This window comes from Carcharhinus amblyrhynchos, chromosome 11, assembly GCF_965287045.1.
Source record: "Carcharhinus amblyrhynchos chromosome 11, sCarAmb.v2.hapA, whole genome shotgun sequence".
Taxonomy (NCBI): domain Eukaryota; kingdom Metazoa; phylum Chordata; class Chondrichthyes; order Carcharhiniformes; family Carcharhinidae; genus Carcharhinus; species Carcharhinus amblyrhynchos.
Genome location: NC_137334.1, coordinates 18246401 through 18264958, shown reverse-complemented (window position 1 = coordinate 18264958; position 18558 = coordinate 18246401). Strand labels below are relative to the sequence as shown.

General features: G+C 46.1%; 1 non-coding gene across 1 annotated transcript; it reads right to left on the bottom strand.

The window, feature by feature from the left end:
- Positions 1-774: 774 nt before the first annotated feature.
- LOC145350410 (U2 spliceosomal RNA) lies at positions 775-968 on the bottom strand. The gene has a single exon (XR_013888192.1). It is a non-coding gene; the product is annotated as a U2 spliceosomal RNA (small nuclear RNA).
- Between the last annotated feature and the right edge of the window lie 17590 nt (positions 969-18558).

The window sequence follows — 18558 nt, the reverse complement described above, 5'->3', positions numbered from 1 at the left end:
TCTAAATTCTTCTCAAATGTTGTAAGGGTCCCTGTCATCACCACCCTCCTTCCCCCTTCCCCACCCCCCCCACTACTCCCCCAGGCAGCAAGTTCCAGATACTGACCACCCTCTGGGTGAAAAAGGTTTTCCTTAAATCCCCTAGAAATCTCCTGCATTCTGGAAACTCCCGGCGTGTCAGTTACCACCTGTGAAAGGAAATAGGAAATACCTGAAACACACAGCAGGTCAAGATAGCATCTGGTTAGGGAGCTTGATGGGGGTGGGCCCCAGAATCAAGGGCTCTGGGAAGACCAGTTAGTGTCAAATCTCTCACAAATCGAGACCAGTATGTACCTGCCGTCACCCTGTCCCGATCCCCACAAAACTGGACCCATTGTCCAGAACTGAATTTTAAAATGCCCGAATCCCTCCAGTGGAGGAGGAGGCCATTCATAAGAACTAGGAGCAGGAGTAGGCCATCTGGCCCCTCAAGCCTGCTCCGCCATTCAATAAGATCATGGCTGGTCTTTTCGTGGACTCAGCTCCACTTACCCCCCGCTCACCATCACCCTTAATTATCGTTCAAAGCTCTATCTATCCCTACCTTAAAAACGTTCGATGAGGTAGCCTCAACTGCTTCACTGGGCAGGGAATTCCACAGATTCACAATCCTTTCGGTGAAGAATTTCCTCTTCAACTCAGTCCTAAATCAGCTTCCCCTTATTTTGAGGTTACGCCCCCTAGTTCTAGTTTCACCCACAAGTGACAAGGCTCTCACCTCCTGTCTTGGGCTTGATCTACATGATCCAAGCTGATTGGAGTAGGCATCTCCTCCAAGGCTTGATCTCATTTGCATCTTAGCCAAAAGGCCAAGATGCTACTTTTAAAAATTGCTTCAAATGAATCTGAAATGCAACCTAATGACTTCAACCAAGCACAGCATGTCGATACTACACTTGATCTTAGCCAAAAGGCCGAGAAGCAACACTATACTTGATCTTAGCCAAAACAGCATTGTACTCCATCTGCTAAACCCACTCACTTAGATTATCTATATCCCTTTGCAGACTACCAGCATTCTCTGCACACTTTCCTCTACCACTAACCTTAGTGACAAATGCAAATCTTGACACACTGCACTTGGTCCCCAACTCCAAATCATCAATGTAAATTGTAAACAATTGCAGTCCCAACACTGATCCCTGAGGCACACCATTAGTCACTGATCGCCAACTGAAAAAAGGTCCATTTACCCCCACTCTTAGCTTTCTGATAATTAACCAATCTTCCATCCACGCTACTACATTACCCGTAACACTGTACACCTTTACCTTATGCAGCAGCCTTTGGTGCGGCAGCTTGTCGAATGCCTTCCGGAAATCCAGATACACCACATCCACGGGTTGTCCACCCCTATTCAGTCTATTGAGCCCACACCAACAACAATACCACTCAAGCCATATCCCCATAACCCCATGTATTTATGCTGCTAATCCTTCTGATAATAAGGGGCAATTTAGCATGGCCAATCAACCTAACCCGCACGTCTTCGGGCTGTGGGAGGAAACTGGAGCACCAGGAGAAAACCCAGGCAGACCTGCGGAGAACATGCAAACTCCACACAGACAGTGACCCGAGGCTGGAACTGAACCCAATCTGGTGCACTGAGGCAGCAGTGCTAACCACTGTGCCACCGCACCGCCCTTGCGAAGATTGATCAGATCTGTATGAAGATGAGGCCAATGTAAAAGCATAACATTTCTACACTTGTCAGGATTTGGGTTGAGTTGTACAAACGCATTGCTAGAAATAGTGGAAGGGGAGAAATAGACTGGAATAAAGGAGGAAACCTGTTTCAAAATCCTGGAGCTCCCTCCCGAACAGCCCTGTGGATGTATCGATGCTACATGGACTGCAGCAGGATTCAGGATTGGCAAGAAATTCTGGCCTAGCCAGCGACACCCACATCAGTGAACAAGTTCAAAGGGAAATTGTGTGGCTCATTTTTCATTGCCGAGTTACCCAAGCACTTCACAGCCAGCGAATTACTTATGGAGCTTCTGGAGACACATTGCCTCACAGCCAAGCCTGAGACTGAGGTCACGTACCAACCAACTCAAGAACAGCTTCTTCCCTGCTACTGTCAGACTCTTAAGTGGACCTAATTTGCATTAAGTTGCTCTTTCCCTACACCCTAGCTATGACTGTAACACTACATTCTGAACTCTCTCCTTTCCTTCTCTATGAACGGTATGCTTTGTCTGAATAGCGCGCAAGAAACAATGCTTTTCACTGTGTTCTAATACATGTGACAATCATAAATTAAAATCTAATCAAAGGGGTTTTGATTTGATTTGATTTATTACTGTCACATGTATTAGCATACAGTGAAAAGTATTGTTTCTTGCGTGCAATACAGACAAAGCATACCGTTCATAGAGAAGGAAAGGCTGCTTTGCTGAGGCAGTGGGAAGTGTAGACAGAGTCAATGGATGGGAGGCTGGTTTGCATGATGGAATGGGCTATGTTCGTGACCTTTTGTAGTTTCTTGCGGTCTTGGGCAGAGCAGGAGCTGTGATACAACCAGAAAGAATGCTTTCCATGGAGCATCTGTAAAAGCTGGTGAGAGTTGTAGCTGACATGCCAAATTTCCTTGGAGTGTTCCTGTGCTGTAATTTTCTTTGTTCTTTGTTCCCTGCTGCCATCAGACTTTTGAATGGACTTAACCTCAGTGCGGACTCAATGGGCCGAATGGCTGCCTTCGGCAATGTAGGAATTCTATGATGGTTTCTATGATTGTTCAACTTTTGAAGGACTCTAAGGGATGGAATTTTCTGGCCTCGGAACTGTAAAATCCTGTTCAAGATCAACAGACCTTCCCATTGTCCGTATCCTGCCTGCTCCAATTCCTGTGGAGGAGGAATTCCAGCCAAGGAGTTAAGAGACCCTCTGATGGACAGGGCTTTCGAGCCTGGGGTGTCCAGTTCCTGGGGGCACAGACCAGGATAATGGTTTGGCCATTTGGGATTGGGATGGGGAGAAATTCCTTCATTCGGAGTTGTAGTGCATTTGCTAAATTTCCTCAGTCTCCTTCTGCAAAAAGAATGGGAACATCATCCTGACCTCCTTATTCCAAGTGATGTTGTACATTGGACCTTCTGAGTGGATTTCGGATCATTGGACAATTGTTTGAATCCTTGGAATTCTCTACCCCAAAGGGCTACGTGGGGTCTGTCATTGAGTATGTTCCAGACAGAGCAATAGACTCCTGAGTTTAACAACATCAAGGGAAGTGGGGATATTGCAGGCAAGTGGAGTTAAGTTAAAAGATTAGCTGCGATATGGTTGAATGGCAGAGCAGGCTCGAGAGGACAGGTGCTTACTCCTGCTACTATTCCCTTTTGATTTGATTTGACTTCATTTATTATTGTCACATGTATTAGTATACGGTGAAAAGTATTGTTTCTTGCGCACTATACAGACAAAGCATACCGTTCACAGAGCAGGAGAGGAGAGAGTGCAGAACGTAGTGTTACAGTCATAGCTAGGGTGTAGAGAAAGATCAACTTAGTGCAAGGCAGGTCTATTCAAAAGCCTGATGGCAGCAGCAAATAAGCTGCTGTTGAGTTGGTTGGTACGTGATCTCAGACTTTTGTATCTTTTACCCAATGGAAGAAGGTAGAGGAGAGAATGTCTGGGGTGCATAGAGTCCTTGGTTATGCTGGCTGCTTTTCCAAGGCAGCGGGAAGTGTAGACAGAGTCAATGGATGGGAGGCTGGTTTGAGTGATGGACAGGGCTTTGTTCATGACTCTTTGCATTTATTTGCGGTCTTGGGCAGAGCAGCAGCCATACCCAGCTGTGATACAACCAGAAAGAATGCTGTATCTGTAGAAGTTAGTGAGAGTTGTAGTGCATTTGCTAAATTTCCTTAGTCTCCTTCTGCCAAAAGAATGGGAACATCATCCTGACCTCCTTATTCCAAGTGATGTTGTACTTTGGATCTTCTGAGTGGATTTTGGATCATTGGACAATTGTTTGAACTGTCCTTGTCTGCAGCAATGAGGGCTTTGGGGGGAAATATTACCAGTGAGGAGAATGTTTAAGTTAAGCTTAAAGTCAAGTTTATTCCTTAGTATCACAAGTAGGCTTGCATTAACACTGCAATGAAGTTACTGTGAAAATCCCCTAGTCGCCACACTCTGGCACCTGTTCAGATACGTTGAGGGAGAATTTAGCACGGGCCAATGCATCCTAACCAGGACAATGGATACAGAAAATTGCTGGAAAATCTCAGCAGGTCTGACAGCCTCTGTGGAGAGAGAATTGAGCCAATGTTTCGAGTCTGGATAACCCCTGGTCAGATTTCAGCGTCTGCAGTTTATTTATTTTGCATTTATCACCTAACCAGCATGTCTTTTGGAGTGTGGGAGGAAACCGGAGCACCCGGAGGAAACCCACGCAGACATGGGGAGAATGTGCAGACTCCACACAGACAGTGATCCAAGCTGGGAATTGAACCCGGGTCCTTGGCGCTGTGAGGTTCTCGTGGGCTGGATTTCTACAAATCCGGGCCGTTTGATCAAACACTTCATCTGAACAGAAACCAGGGTGAAAACGTTGAGTTGAGCCTGGCGAGTGGCCGTTTCCATGATGCCCCTGGCGGCTAATGTGACCAGCTGCTCCAACCTGCGCCACGCAAAATGTCTGCCATGATTCATAAAGCAGCAGAAAATGGCTTTCCGTGCTGCTGATCCCTGTTACGTTGGTGTGAAACTGATTGTTCACACCTCACAAACCAACTGCTGATGTGTGTGAATGTGTGCGCTCACAACTTGTTGTCATCACTTCACGTTGATCGCGGTCCCCTCCTGCTTCTCTCTGTTGATCTCCGTTGGGGTGCGGTTGTGGTGGGGTTTCAATCGATTGAAGATTTCCCTGGGGAAGCAATCAGCCCCTTTTGTACTTCACTGCCCCCCCTCCCTCACTCTGAGCTTATCTCCGACCTCAGAATAACCTCTGAACCTGAGGCAAACTTTGAGAAAGAACAATAACAGGATATCCATCAAGCTGAATGGTTGCTGGAGGTGTTAACATGTCAACTTTTGCCAAAGTGTACGTGACCCCTCTCTGTGCTACGTGTGACTCCGTACGCAACGAGACGCACTGCAGGTTCCTTAACTCTCTAAAGCCATCTCAGAGTAAGATGAAGCTTTAGATCAAACACAGGAGGAGGTGCGATATATGTGCAGGTACAGCAGGCAGTGAAGAAGGCGAATGTTATGTTGGCCTTCATAGCGAGAGGACTTGAGCATCGGGACAGGGAAGTTTTGCTGCAACTAGATGGGACGTTGGTGAGGTCACACCTGGAGTATTGTGTGCAGTTTTGGTGTCCTTATCTGAGGAAGGATGTCCTTGCTATAGAGGGAGTATAGCAAAGGTTTACCAGGCTGATTCCTGGGATGGCAGCTCTGTCTTATGAGGCGAGACTAAGTCAATTTGGATTGTATTCACTGGAGTTTAGAAGAGTGAGAGGGGATCTCATAGAAACTTATAAAATTCTAACAGGGCCCATAGAAAGTCTTCTTCTAAATCTAAGTAGAGACTTCTTACTGCTCCCACCCTAGTCCAATGCGGGCATCTCCCGAACAGGTTAGACAGGTTAGATTCAGAAACCATGTTCCCAATTGTGAGGCAGTCCAGAACTTAGTGTCATAGTTTGAGGATAAGGGGTAAACCCTTTAGAACTGAGGTGAGGAGAAATTTCTTCACCCAGAGGGTGGGAAATGAGTGGAATTCACTACCGTAGAATGTCGTTGAGGCCTAAATATTGTGTGACTTCAAGAAGAAATAAGATAGCTCTTAGGGCTAAAGGGATCAAGGAATATTAGGGAGGAAGAGGGATAAAGATATTGAATTTGATGATCAGCCATGATCAAAATGAGTGGCCAAGCAGGCTGGAAGGGCCGAATGGCCTACTCCTGCTTGTAGTTTCTTTGTTTCTCTGCTTCATCCTGTCAGCTTGGATCTTGTTAGATCGAGCCCTAGATGGGATATAAACCTCCTTGTCTTGTCAGCTTGGATCTGGTTTGTCCCTCACATGAGGACCATGACTGGACTTGATTTGATTTGGCTTTTGTGATTAGAAATGAAGTACCAAAATAAAGTGCCAGGATCCGGGATGTTTCCGATCACATCCAAGATATCCTGAAGTGTGAGGGAGAGGAGCCAGAGATCGTGGGACATACTGGTACCGCTGACATAGGCAGGAAAAGGGAAGGGGTCATGAAAGGAGAATATCGGGAGTTAGGCAGAGAGTTGAGAAGAAGGAACGCAAAGATAGTAATCTCAGGATTGCTGCCTGTGCCACGAGACAGCGAGAGTAGGAATGGAAAGAGGTGGAGGATAAACGTGTGGCTGAGGGATTGGGGCAGGGAGCAGGGATTCAGGTTTCTGGATCATTGGGACCTCTTTAGGGGCAGGTGTGACCTGGACAAAAAGGAAGGGTTCCACTTGAATCCCAGGGGGACCAATATCCTGGCCGGCAGGTTTGCTAAGGCTACTGGGGAGAGTTTAAACTAGAAATAGTTGGAGGATGGGAATCAAAGTGAAGTGACTGGGAGCGAGGAGGTTAGCTCACAAATAGAGAGAGATTGTCGACAGTGTGAGAGGGTGGATGGACGGGTGATGGAGAAGGGGAGCGCTCATACTGAAGGTTTGAGATGTGTCTGTTTTAACACAAGGAGTGTTGTGAACAAAGTGGATGAGCTTAGAGCGTGGATCGCTACTTGGAAATGTGATGTGGCCATTACAGAGACTTGGATGACTCAAGGAGAGGACTGAATACTTCAAGTGCTGGGTTTCAAATGTTTCAGAAGGGATAGGGAGGGAGTGGCGCTGTTGTTCAGAGATAGTGTCACGGCTGTAGAAAAGATGGATGCCATGGAGGGATTGTCTACAGAGTCTCTGTGCATGGAGGTTAGGAACAGGAAGGGGTCATTAACTTTACTGGGTGTTTTCTATAGGCTGCCCAGTAGTAAGAGGGATGTTGAGGAGCAGATTGGGAAACAGATCCTGGAAAGATGTAATAATAACAGAGTTGTCGTGATGGGAGATTTCAAATGGACTCTGATCCCACTTGGAATACTGTGCTCAGTTCTGCTCACCTCATTACAGGAAGGAAATGGAAGCCACAGAAAGGGTGCAGAGGAGATTTACAAGGATGTTGCCTGGATTGGGTGGCATGCCTTATGAGGATAGGTTGAGAGAGCTCGGTCTTCTCTCCCTGGAGAGACGAAGGATGAGAGGTGACCTGATAGAGGTTTATAAGAGGATGAGAGGTATTGATCGGGTGGATTCTCAGAGGCTTTTCCCCAGGGCTGAAATGGTCGCTACGAGAGGACACAGGTTTAGGGTGCTGGGGAGATGTCAGGGGTAAGTTTTTCACCCAGAGAGTGGTGGGTGTGTGGAATCAGCTGCCGGCAGAGGTGGTGGAGGTGGATTCGATAGCGTCTTTTCAGAGACTTTTGGATAAGTACATGGGACTTAGTAAGATAGAGGGTTATGGGTCAACCTAATAGGTCGAGACATATTCGGCGCAACTTGTGGGCCAAAGGCCCTGTTTGTGCCGTAGTTTTTCTATGTTTCTATGAAATGCACTAATAAATGAAACACAGTATAGGTGACGTTTATGAACTTGGTTTGAGGCCTGCAGTTGTTTGCAGATTGACTAACTGCCTGACTTTGGTCACGTATGCAGGGGCAGCACGGTGGCACAGTAATTAGCACTGCTGCCTCACAGCGCCAGGGTTCGATTCCCAGCCTTGGGTCACTGTTTGTGCGGAGTCCGCACATTCTCCCCATGCCTGCATGGGTTTCCTCTGGGTGCGCCACTGTGCCACCCTAATGCCACTGAATTTCAAGGGGCTTTTGGTGGTCATTCTATTGCCTGGCATTTGAGTGGCACAAATGTTACTCATCAGCCTCGATTGGATAAAATTTTCTTGAATGCAAAGTAGGGTTCGGATGTGGTTAAAAGTTAAAGTTTACATATATGTCACAAGTAGGCTTATATTAACACTGCAATGAAGTTACTGTGAAAATCCTCGAATTGGCACAACTCTGGTGCCTGTTTGGGTACACTGAGGGAGAATTTAGCACGGCCAATGCACCCTCACCAGCACGTCTTACAGACTGTGGGAGGAAACCCACACAGACACGGAGAGAATGTGCAAACTCCGCACAGACAGTGACCCTAACTGGGAATTGAACCCGGATCCCTGGCACAGCGAGGCAGCGGTGCTAACCACTGTGTCACCGTGCCACCCATACCCTGATGGAAGCTTTTGCGAGAAATACTTGCAGAAACGGCCAGCGACTACAAAAATAGTTTTTATCGAGTGTGTGGAGTGGAACTAATCTGGTGACTGTTGCATGGGCTCGCTCGAGCACAGAGTGACCCTCCCCCTGCTCGGAAATTTCTCTGCCAAAAGGAGAATTTACCCTGTTGCCTTATAGAACTGCGGCTGATGATGTGGTTCCTCCAGTGCTGCTCAATTAGTACCAAACTTAAATGTGAGAAGCTTTTCTGTCACCTTTGTACGTTTTCAGTGAAAACAGGAAATGAACACTTTGCAATCTATTTGGAGTTCAGTGTGAAGCAATGTGCTTGCCCCTGCACACTGTGCGCTGTTTCTGAAACAAAAACACCAGAAAGTTTAAAGCCGCTTCTCAAATTTTGCGGCTTCGGGACAGGTTGTGGAAAAGGGAAGACATTTTTGTGTTGAAACACTGGGCAGCGAATCAAGTCCTTCTGAATCCGCGCACAGCAAGATCACACGGACAACAATGTAGCCCAAACCATCACACGCACCAGCCTCCCATCCATCAACTCCGTCTACACTTCCCGCTGCCTCGGGAAAAGCAGCCAGCTCCACGCACCCTGGGTATCGTCCGGAATTTTACCGGCACGCCTGCCCCGAGGCTTGTAAAATCGTACCCCAAGGCCAATGGGGAATGCCGTTTTGCGAGCCTCACCTGCCCTGGAAAATGCCCCATGCCGATAAGGTCAGGCCCATTCTCTCTTCCACCTTCTTCCGTCGGGAAGAAGATACAAAAGTCCGAGATCACGCACCAGCCGTCTCAAGAACAGCTTCTTCCCTGCTGCTGTCAGACTTTTGAATGGACCTACCTCACATTAAGTTGATCTTTCTCTACACTCTAGCTATGACTGTAACACTACATTCTGCACCCTCTCCTTTCCTTCTCTATGAATGGTATGCTTTGTCTATATAGCATGCAAGAAACAATACTTTTCACTGTGTGCTAATACATGTGACAATAACAAATCAAATTAGAGAAAGTATCAATGAATAAATTACAATATTGCACATTTTGGTTGGAAGAGCAGGAGAACTCTCAGTACCTCAGTCAATGGATCGCTGGAATTTTTTATGTCTACGTGAGAAGGCAGAGAATATCTGGTCCGATAGGCAGAATAACACTCACCACAGTGAAATGTCAGCCACAGTGGTACAGTGGTTAGTGTTGCTGCCTCACAGCACCAGGGACCTGTGTTCGATTCCAGCTTCAGGTGAGTGTCTATGTGGAGTTTGCAAGTTCTACCCGTGTCTGTGTGGGTTCCCTCCAGGTGCTCCAGTTTCCTCCCACACTCCGGGTTAGGTGGATTGGTCATGCTAAATTGCCCCTGAGCGTCCAAAGATGTGTGGGTTATGGGGATTAATGGGGTAAGTATGTGGGGCTACAGAAATAGGCTAGGCCTGAGTGGGATGCCCTTTTGGAGATTTGATGGGCTGAATGGCCTCTTTTTGCACTGTTGGGACTCTATAATGATGGACTGAAATCTTAGCGTGACGTTCGGAGGCAACTGCTGATCCAGAAATGAGTCCTACCAACAGTGCCAAGCGTGATGCAGGGTCTGGAGAGAGTTGCAGTGGTATTTGTCCAGGTTTGTGACGTAAGACTCTGTGCTCTCCGGGTTGTTCCCAGGGGTGCACACCAAGACAAATATCAACTCCTACTGGAGGATCATCAACCTGGTGAAGGATTCTCTTTGGTCTGTCTGAACCTTGTTGACCTTTCAGTGAAAAGAGTTGTCCTCGACTGAGTGTAGCAGACTGGCACCTTCCAAAGCTCGGGACCGAGTGCCGAGGGATGCATTAAAAAAGTATAACTTTTTTTATTAGTGTCACAAGTAGGCTTACATTAACACTGAAATGAAGTTACTGTGAAAATCTGCTAGTTGCCACACTCTGGTGCCTGTTTGGGTACACTGAGGGAGAATTTAGCACGGCCAATTCACCCTAACCAGCATGTCTTTGGACTGTGGAAGGAAACCGGAGGAAACCCACGCAGACATGAGGAGAATGTGCAGACTCCACACAGACAGTGACCCAAGCTGGGAATCGAACCTGGGTCCCTGGTGCAGTGAGGCAGCTGTGCCAAAAGCTTGGGGCAGAGGCCCAAGGGGGGAAAGTGGCTATCTAAGACCTTTCAGCCATTGTTTATGGAGTAGCTGGGTATTGTATCGATCTCCCTCAGGCTGTGTGCCTCACATTTGATGTACCACAATTCTGTTGAAACTATTCAGGGTGCAGCATGATCTCTGTAGAAAACTTGACAAGTATTGCACTCATGTGTTGGCCACTTGAAATGTTTTGTGATGTTCTTTCAGGTATTTTAATGAATAAAGTATTTTTTTTTGCAAAATAAGATTGTTACATATTGAAATGGGCCTGTGATTGTGAGTGGGACTAATTGAACAGCTCCTTCTATGGAAGATGGGCTGAATGGCCATTGATTCTGTCTTGTCCTGTTGTTGCAAAATTGAGTTTGTGAAGTTGGAGTTTGATGTTGGTAAAAATGTAAAAAAATAATAAAAATGCTCAAGGGTAATAAATAATCCAGTATCCCTTTTTAAAAGCTGGTGTTTTGTGTCTGTGCTTGGTGGTCTAAGATGCAAAGTACATCCAGAGTCCCAGACTGAAACATTTGTACCAAAAAGTCAGGCAGTCGTCTTGACAAGACAACCTGTTTTTGTTTGAATTTTGACCAATCCACTTAAAGCAGGCTACTAAGAACCTACTAGATTTAAATTTGACGATGTTGACAAAATCAGACCAATCTTATTGTAGGAAAATTGATAGGTCATCACAGGTATAAAAGAGAGTGCAAGGGGGCAAAAAAACAGGAGATAGGAATTGCCACCTTTCAAGCTCTGAGAGGGAGAGAACAAATGGCAATTGCCAAGAGCTAAGGGTGCTTGGCTCTCAACTCTGCCAGCATTATACATTTCTTAAGAGATCACATCACCTAATCAGCAAAAGGCACCATATCAGAAAGAACTTACAGACAAAGAAATCAACTCCAGAAGATTCCGAAAAATACAAGCATATTTTCTTGAACATAAGAACATATGAAATAGGAGCAGGAGTAGGCCATCTGGCTCTTCGAGCCTGCCCCGCCATTCAATAAGATCATGGCTGATCTGTCGTGGCTCAGTTCCACATTCCTGCCCTCTCCCCATAACCCTTAATCCCCTCGCTTATCAAAAACCCATCAACCCGTGACTTAAAAATATTTAGCGAGGCAGCCTCCACCACCTCAACGGGCAGAGAATTCCAGAGATTCACCACCCTTTGAGTGAAGAAGTTCCACCTCAACTCCGTTCTAAACCGCCCCCCTTTATCTTGAGGCTGTGCCCCCTAGTCCTACTGTTCTTTCTGAGCGAGAAGAGTCTCTCCACCTCTATCCTATCCATCCCATTCATCATCTTATACGTCTCAATGAGATCTCCCCTCATTCTTCTAAACTGTAACGAGTACAAGCCTAGTTTATTCAGCCTCTCCTCATAGCTCAACCCCCTCAACTCCGGTATCAGCCTAGTAAACCTCCTCTGCACTCCCTCCAAGGCCAAGAGTGACTAAATTCTAAATTGAGAGTGACTAAATTCTATTCTTACTTTTTTTGTTAATGAATGAGTGTTGTATTTATTTGAAGTGTATTCCAGTAGAATCTTATTTTATTCGGTATCCTACTTATTTGGTTCAAGTTCGTGGTTAGTTAAGTAAATAAATTTTTTAAGCGTTCATGTTAAAGTGAGTGTAAGGTACTCACTAAGCGTGACTGAAGGGCAGTTCACATCTTCCCAAACACTTCTAACAGGTTACGAGGCGAGGTGTTCCTCTTTGGGGGATTTGGTGTTACGTGTCAAAATGGAGACAACCTCCGCATCATAACACCATTTTACTATTCTATCATCTTCGCTTCCCTTGGTGCATGTTCCCTCTCCAAGTTCTGTGACTCCTTCCAGCTCCATCTCAAAAGGATCTGACAGATAAGGAACCCCTTGGCGTGGGGCTGCATGACTCATATGGAAACTAGAAGCAAGAGAAGGCCATTCGGCCCTTCGAGCCTGCTCCACCGTTCATCTTGACCATGGCTGATCATCGAAATCAAGATTGAATGTATGCAGTGAATATCATGTGTATTACAATTGTAGTGAAGTATCTCAAAATGCAACACTGGCCGGGATTCTCCAGTCCCGCCCAGGGCCGGGATTCTCCAGTCCCGCTGCTGCAGACAGAGATTCAGCTGAGCACCAAATTCTCCTTTCTCGCTGACAGCAGGGGCAGGGGGTGTTGGAGATTTCCAGCCACAATCCCTGTCGAAAACTTGAAGACTCTCTGTGGCGGCCATTTTGAAATCTTTGTCACGTTCTTTCCGATATTTTGCAAATAAAGTAAATTTTTACAGAAACAAAGTGCTAACCTGCCATTAAAAGAGATGAATAGAAATGACTGGGAAGGTGTGATGTGATAGGTGATAAAATGCAAGGCTAATAGCTTAGCCAACAGGGTAATCGTTAGAAAGCGAACAGAGCATTATATGTATCATGGTCTCGGGTCACTGTCTGTGTGAAGTTTGCACGTTCCCCCCGTGTCTGCATGGGTTTCCTCCAGATGTTTGGGTCCCACAGCCCGAAAGATGTGCAGGTTAGGGGGATTGGCCATGCTAAATTGCTCTTTCGTCCGAAGATGTGTAGGTTGGGGGGGGATTGGCTATGCTAAATTGCCCCTTACTGTCCTAAGATGTGCAGGTTAGGGGGATTGACCATTTAAATTGCCCTTTACCATCCTAAAATGTGCAGATTAAGGAGATTGGTGAGGTAAATACAAGGATAGGGCCTGGTAAGACTCTCTGTCAAACAATCAGTACAGACATAATGGGCCAAATAGCCTCCTTCTTCACTATTAGATTTCTATTATTCCTACCTGTGCAGCATCAGAATTATCACAAAGTAGATTGTACAAAACAAGGGGGAAAAAAAACCATTTGTTAACAGCATCACACTAATCAAGAGTAGGAATTGATCTAGATAGGAAGTGATCTAGGTCTGCACCTGATCATCAAGGAAACAAGTGACAGGAATCCCTGTAAGGTGATGATCTGTAAGAGGGAGAAATTTAAAAAAAAATTTTATTCCAATCCAATCAAATCAAGTCCAATTCAGAGTCCCAACAAGTTGAGACATTCCTGATCCAAGCTGACAAGACAGGGCTCTCACCTCCTGTCTTGGGTTTGATCTACACGATCCAAGCTGATTGGAGTAGGCATAGCTCCCCCTCCAAGGCTTGATCTCATTTGCATCTTAGCCAAAAGGCCAAGATTCCGCTTTCAAAAATTGCTTCGAATGGAGCTGAAATGTAACCTAACGACTTCAACCAAGCTCAGCATGTTGAGACTATACTTGATCTTAGCCAAAAGGCTGAGAAGCGATAGCAATATAGCGATCAGAAGTAGAACGGAGTGTCCAATACCTGGAACTGCAGTGGTCTCAAGAACAGCTTCTTCCCTGCTGCCATCAGACTTTTGAATGGACCTTGCACGAAGTTGGCCTTACTCTACACCCTAGCTGTACCCTGACTGTAACATTACATTCTGCATTCCCTCCTTCTCAATGTTTTGTCTGTGTAGCGTGCAAAAAACAATACTTTTCACTATATCCCAATACATGTGACAATAAAAAATCAAATCAAAGTCAGACAAGAACCACAAGCACCCCTGAAAGGGCTCCATCATCACTATTGAATTTAAATTGAACTGATTTGATTTGATTTGATTTATTACCATCTCATGTATTGGGATTCAGCGAAAAGTATTGTTTCTTGCACACTGTGCAGACAAAGCATACTGTTCATAGAGTACATAGGGGGGAAGGAAAGGAGAATCGATTGTTACGGTCATAGCTAGGGTGTAGAGAAAGACCAACTTAGTGCGAGGTAGGTCCGTTCAAAAGTCTGATGGCAGCAGGGAAGAAGCTGTTCTTGAGTCAGCTGGTACCTGACCTCAAATTCTGTATCTTTATCTTGACAGAAGAAGGTGGAAAGGAGAATGTCTGGGGTGCCTGGGGTCCTTAATTATGCTGGCTGCTTTTCCCGAGGCAAAGGGAAGTGTAGACTGTGCCAATGGATGGGAGGTTGGTTTGAGTAATGGACTGGGCTTTGTTCATCTCCTTTTGTAGTTTCTTGCGGTCTTGGGCAGAGCAGGAGCTGTACCAAGCTGTGATACAACCAAAAAGAACGCTTTCTGTGGTGCATCTGTTAAAAAATCGCTGAGAGTTGTAGCAGACACGCCAAATTTCCTCAGTCTTCTGAGAAAACAGAGGCGTTGGTGGGCTTTCTTAACTATAGTGTCAGCATGGGGAGAACCAGGATAGATTGTTGGTGATCTGGACACCGAGAAACATGAAGCTCTGCCGAGACTGGGGAAGGACATGTGCCCCTGGTGAACCAGGGATGTGGAGATGCTGGCGTTGGACTGGGGTAAGCACAGTAAGAAGTCTCACAACACCAGGTTAAAGTCCAACAGGTTTAACCTGTTGGTAGCACAAGCTTTTGGAGTGCTGCAGGAGAGTGAGGAGTTACGCTCTGACCCCACTCATCTTGTGGTCGGGTATTTTTATTAACAGGCGGTAAACTTCCTTTGTCTCTTATTGCCGGAAACCACAAAAAGAGGAAGACCAGCAGTCGTGTGACTGCCAGTCAGAGGAGCTGCAGCCTCTGCCTCCATTTTCCAGGCGGACCTTGGCAAGTGTACACAACGTGGATTAACTCATCAAATACAAATGGTCCTTTAAGGCTTTGCCAAGTGGCAGTCTGAGTTAACCAGCAGACCCCAGCTGCTCTATACATTTCTGTTTTTACAGACACCCTCCGAACTCCAGGTCAGGATGCGATTGGTAATCTGTCGTCACAACTGTTCTCCATGGCGGTGAAAGAGCCATTGAACTTTTAACACTCTTTATGGTATCATTTGCATAAACTATGAAGTTAAAAAGTTTATATTAGCTTCCTTTCATCTATTTCTTCAGTAAAAATCATAGAATAGAATCCCTGAAGTGCAGAAGAAGGCCATTCGGCCCATCGAGTCTGCACCAACTCTCTGACAGAGCATCTTACCCAGCCTCTCTTCCTCGCCCTATCCCCATAATCCTACATATTCACCGTGGCCATCTAAATTAGACTGTTTTATACACTAAGGGACAATTTAGCATGGCCAAACAACCTAACCTGAACATCTTTGGACACTAAGGGGCAATTTAGCATGGCCAATCCACCTAACCTACACAATCTTTGGACACTAAGGGGCAATTTAGCATGGCCAATCCACCTAACCTACACAATCTTTGGACACTAAGGGGCAATTTAGCATGGCCAATCAACTTAACTCACACACCTTTGGGGTGTGGGAGGAAATCGGAGCACCCGGAGGAAACCCACACAGACACAAGGAGGAGGGAGGGGAACATGTGAACTCTACACAGACAATGATCAAGTCGCGTATTGAACCTGGGTCCCTGGAGTGGTGTAGCAGTGGTGCTAACCACAGCTGGATTCTTTCATTTTCGAACTCAGTATCTGGGTGAGATAAAACGACTTTGCAGCAACTGGCCTTCAGCCCTTGGGGAGGTGGGGTGGGGGCGTGAGAACGTTGACAATCAGTCGACGTGTTCTCCACTATGCTCCCTGAAGTCGATGACTATCTCCTCCTTTCTCCTCACATTGAGGGGGAGATTATTGTCATTGCAACTGTTCACCAGATTCTCCAGATGGGATTTTACAGCCTCGCTTGAGCCGAGACCGGAAAATTCCATACGAGGTCAACGGACATCTCTGTTGCCCATCCCTCGCCCACTCCGATTCCCGTGGCAGGCGGGACAGTAGAATTCCGGCGTCTATCTCCCTCCTGTACTCTGTCTCACCATTGTTTGAGATCTGACCCACCTTTGTTTTCCCCTATATTTTCTATACGCTCTGAACAGTTTTAACTGCTTCATTTAATTGGCCCAAGATTCACTCCAATTAAAAAAATTCAATTTTGTGTCTGACACCAAATTCCACAAACATTCCAAAAGTCTCAGAACCTGTCTGGGAGACAGCAACTCATTGAGTGCTGCTTGTGGTGGCCAGGAGGTGGCAGCATTGTACACATCATACAATCATAGACTCCCTACAGTGCAGAAGGAGGCCATTCAGCCCATTGAGTCTGCACCGACCACAATGCCAACAAGACCCTATCCCCATAATCCCAAACATTTACCCGGCTAATCCCCCATAATGCCAACTATTTACCCTGCTAATCCCCCATAATCCCAAATATTTATCCTGCTCATCCCCCTATCACTAAGGGGCAATTTAGTATGGTCAATCTACTGAACCTGCATCTCTTTGGACTGTGGGAGGAAATCGGGGCACCCGGAGGAAACCCACACAGACATCGATGCACTGAACTCCCAAAACAGTTCATTCAGTGAACATGGTGGAATATTGTGCGCTGTGTGAGACTCAACCTCATATTAGGACCAAACTGACTGCTCATGGTATTACAACCCCACAGAACGGAGGGAGACGTGTGGGGCTGCACGGTGACACAGTGGTTAGCACTGCTGCCTCACAGCGCCAGGGACTCAGGTTCAATTCCCGGCTTGGGTCACTGTCTATGCAGAGTCTGCACATTCTCCCCGTGTCTGCATGGATTTCCTCTGGGTGCTCTGGCTTCCTCCCATAGTCCAAAAGATGTGCAAATTAGGTGGATTGGCCATGCTAAATTGTCCCTTCGTGTCCAAAGATGTGTGGGTTAGGTGGGTTGGCCATGCTAAATTGCCCCATAGTGCCCAAAGATGTGCAGGTTAGGTGGATTGGCCATGCTAAATTGTCCCTTCGTGTCCAAAGATGTGTGGGTTAGGTGGATTGGCCATGCTAAATTGCCCCTCAGTGTCCAAAGATGTGTAGGTTAGGTGGATTGGCCATGCTAAATTGCCCCATAGTGCCCAAAGATGTGTAGGTTAGGTGGATTGGCCATGCTAAATTGCCCCTAAATGTCCAAAGATGTGCAAGTTAGGTGGATTAACCAGAGTAAAATGCCCCTTAGTGTCGGGGGATATGCAGGGTAAATACATGGGGTTACAGGGATAGAGCCTGGGTGGCATTGTTGTCAGTGCAGACTTGATGGGCCAAATGGCCCCCTCCTTTACTGTATGGGTTCTATGATTCTATGAAAATATTCTTTGCCTCATTTCTATTGTATCTCAGACTGGACATAGCTCAGTAAAGCTAAAAGACCCTCGCTGATGTTCTGCACAGAAGTCTCACCCAAGAGGATGCTCCTCACCAAAGAATTTGGATTCTTTTCCAACGCGGGTTCATTCTTAAAATGAACAGAAACCTGTATTCTCACCTGACCTCATTTCTCTCTTGTAATTGGACAGGAATTGGCTGCAAATTTATACCCAACACACTCCTAGTTGTTGATTTGATTTATTATCGTCACATGTATTAATATACAGTGAAAAATATTGTTTCTTGTGTGCGATACAGACAAAACATACCGTTCATAGAGAAGGAAAGGAGAGAGTGCAGAATGTAGTGTTACAGTCATAGCTAGGGTATAGAGAAAGATCAACTTAGTGCGAGGCAGGTCTATTCAAAAGTCTGATGGCAGCAGGGGAAGAAGCTGCTCTTGAGTCGGTTGGTACGTGACCTCAGACTTTTGTATCTTTTTCCCGACGGAAGAAGGTGGAAGAGAGAATGTCCGGGGTGCGTGAGGTCTTTGATTATGCTGACTGCTTTTCCGAGGCAGCGGGAAGTGTAGACAGAGTCAATGGATGGGAGGTTGGTTTGTGTGATGGACTGGGCTTCATTCACGACTTTTTGTAGTTCCTTGTGGTCTTGGTCAGAGCAGGAGCCATACCAAGCTGTGATACAACCAGAAAGAATGCTTTCTATGGTGCACCTGTAAAAGTTGATGAGAGTCAGAGCGCACATGCCAAATTTCCTTCGTGCTCTGACAAAATAGAAGCATAGGTGGGGCTTTCTTAACAATAATGTCGGCATGGGGGGGGGATCAGGACAGGTTGTTGGTGATCTAGACACCTACAAACCTGAAGCTCTCGACCCTTTCTACTTCATCCCCGTTGATGTAGACAGGGTTTGTTCTCCTTTATACTTCCTGAAGTCGATGACAATCTCCTTCGTTTTGTTGACATTGAGAGAGAGCTT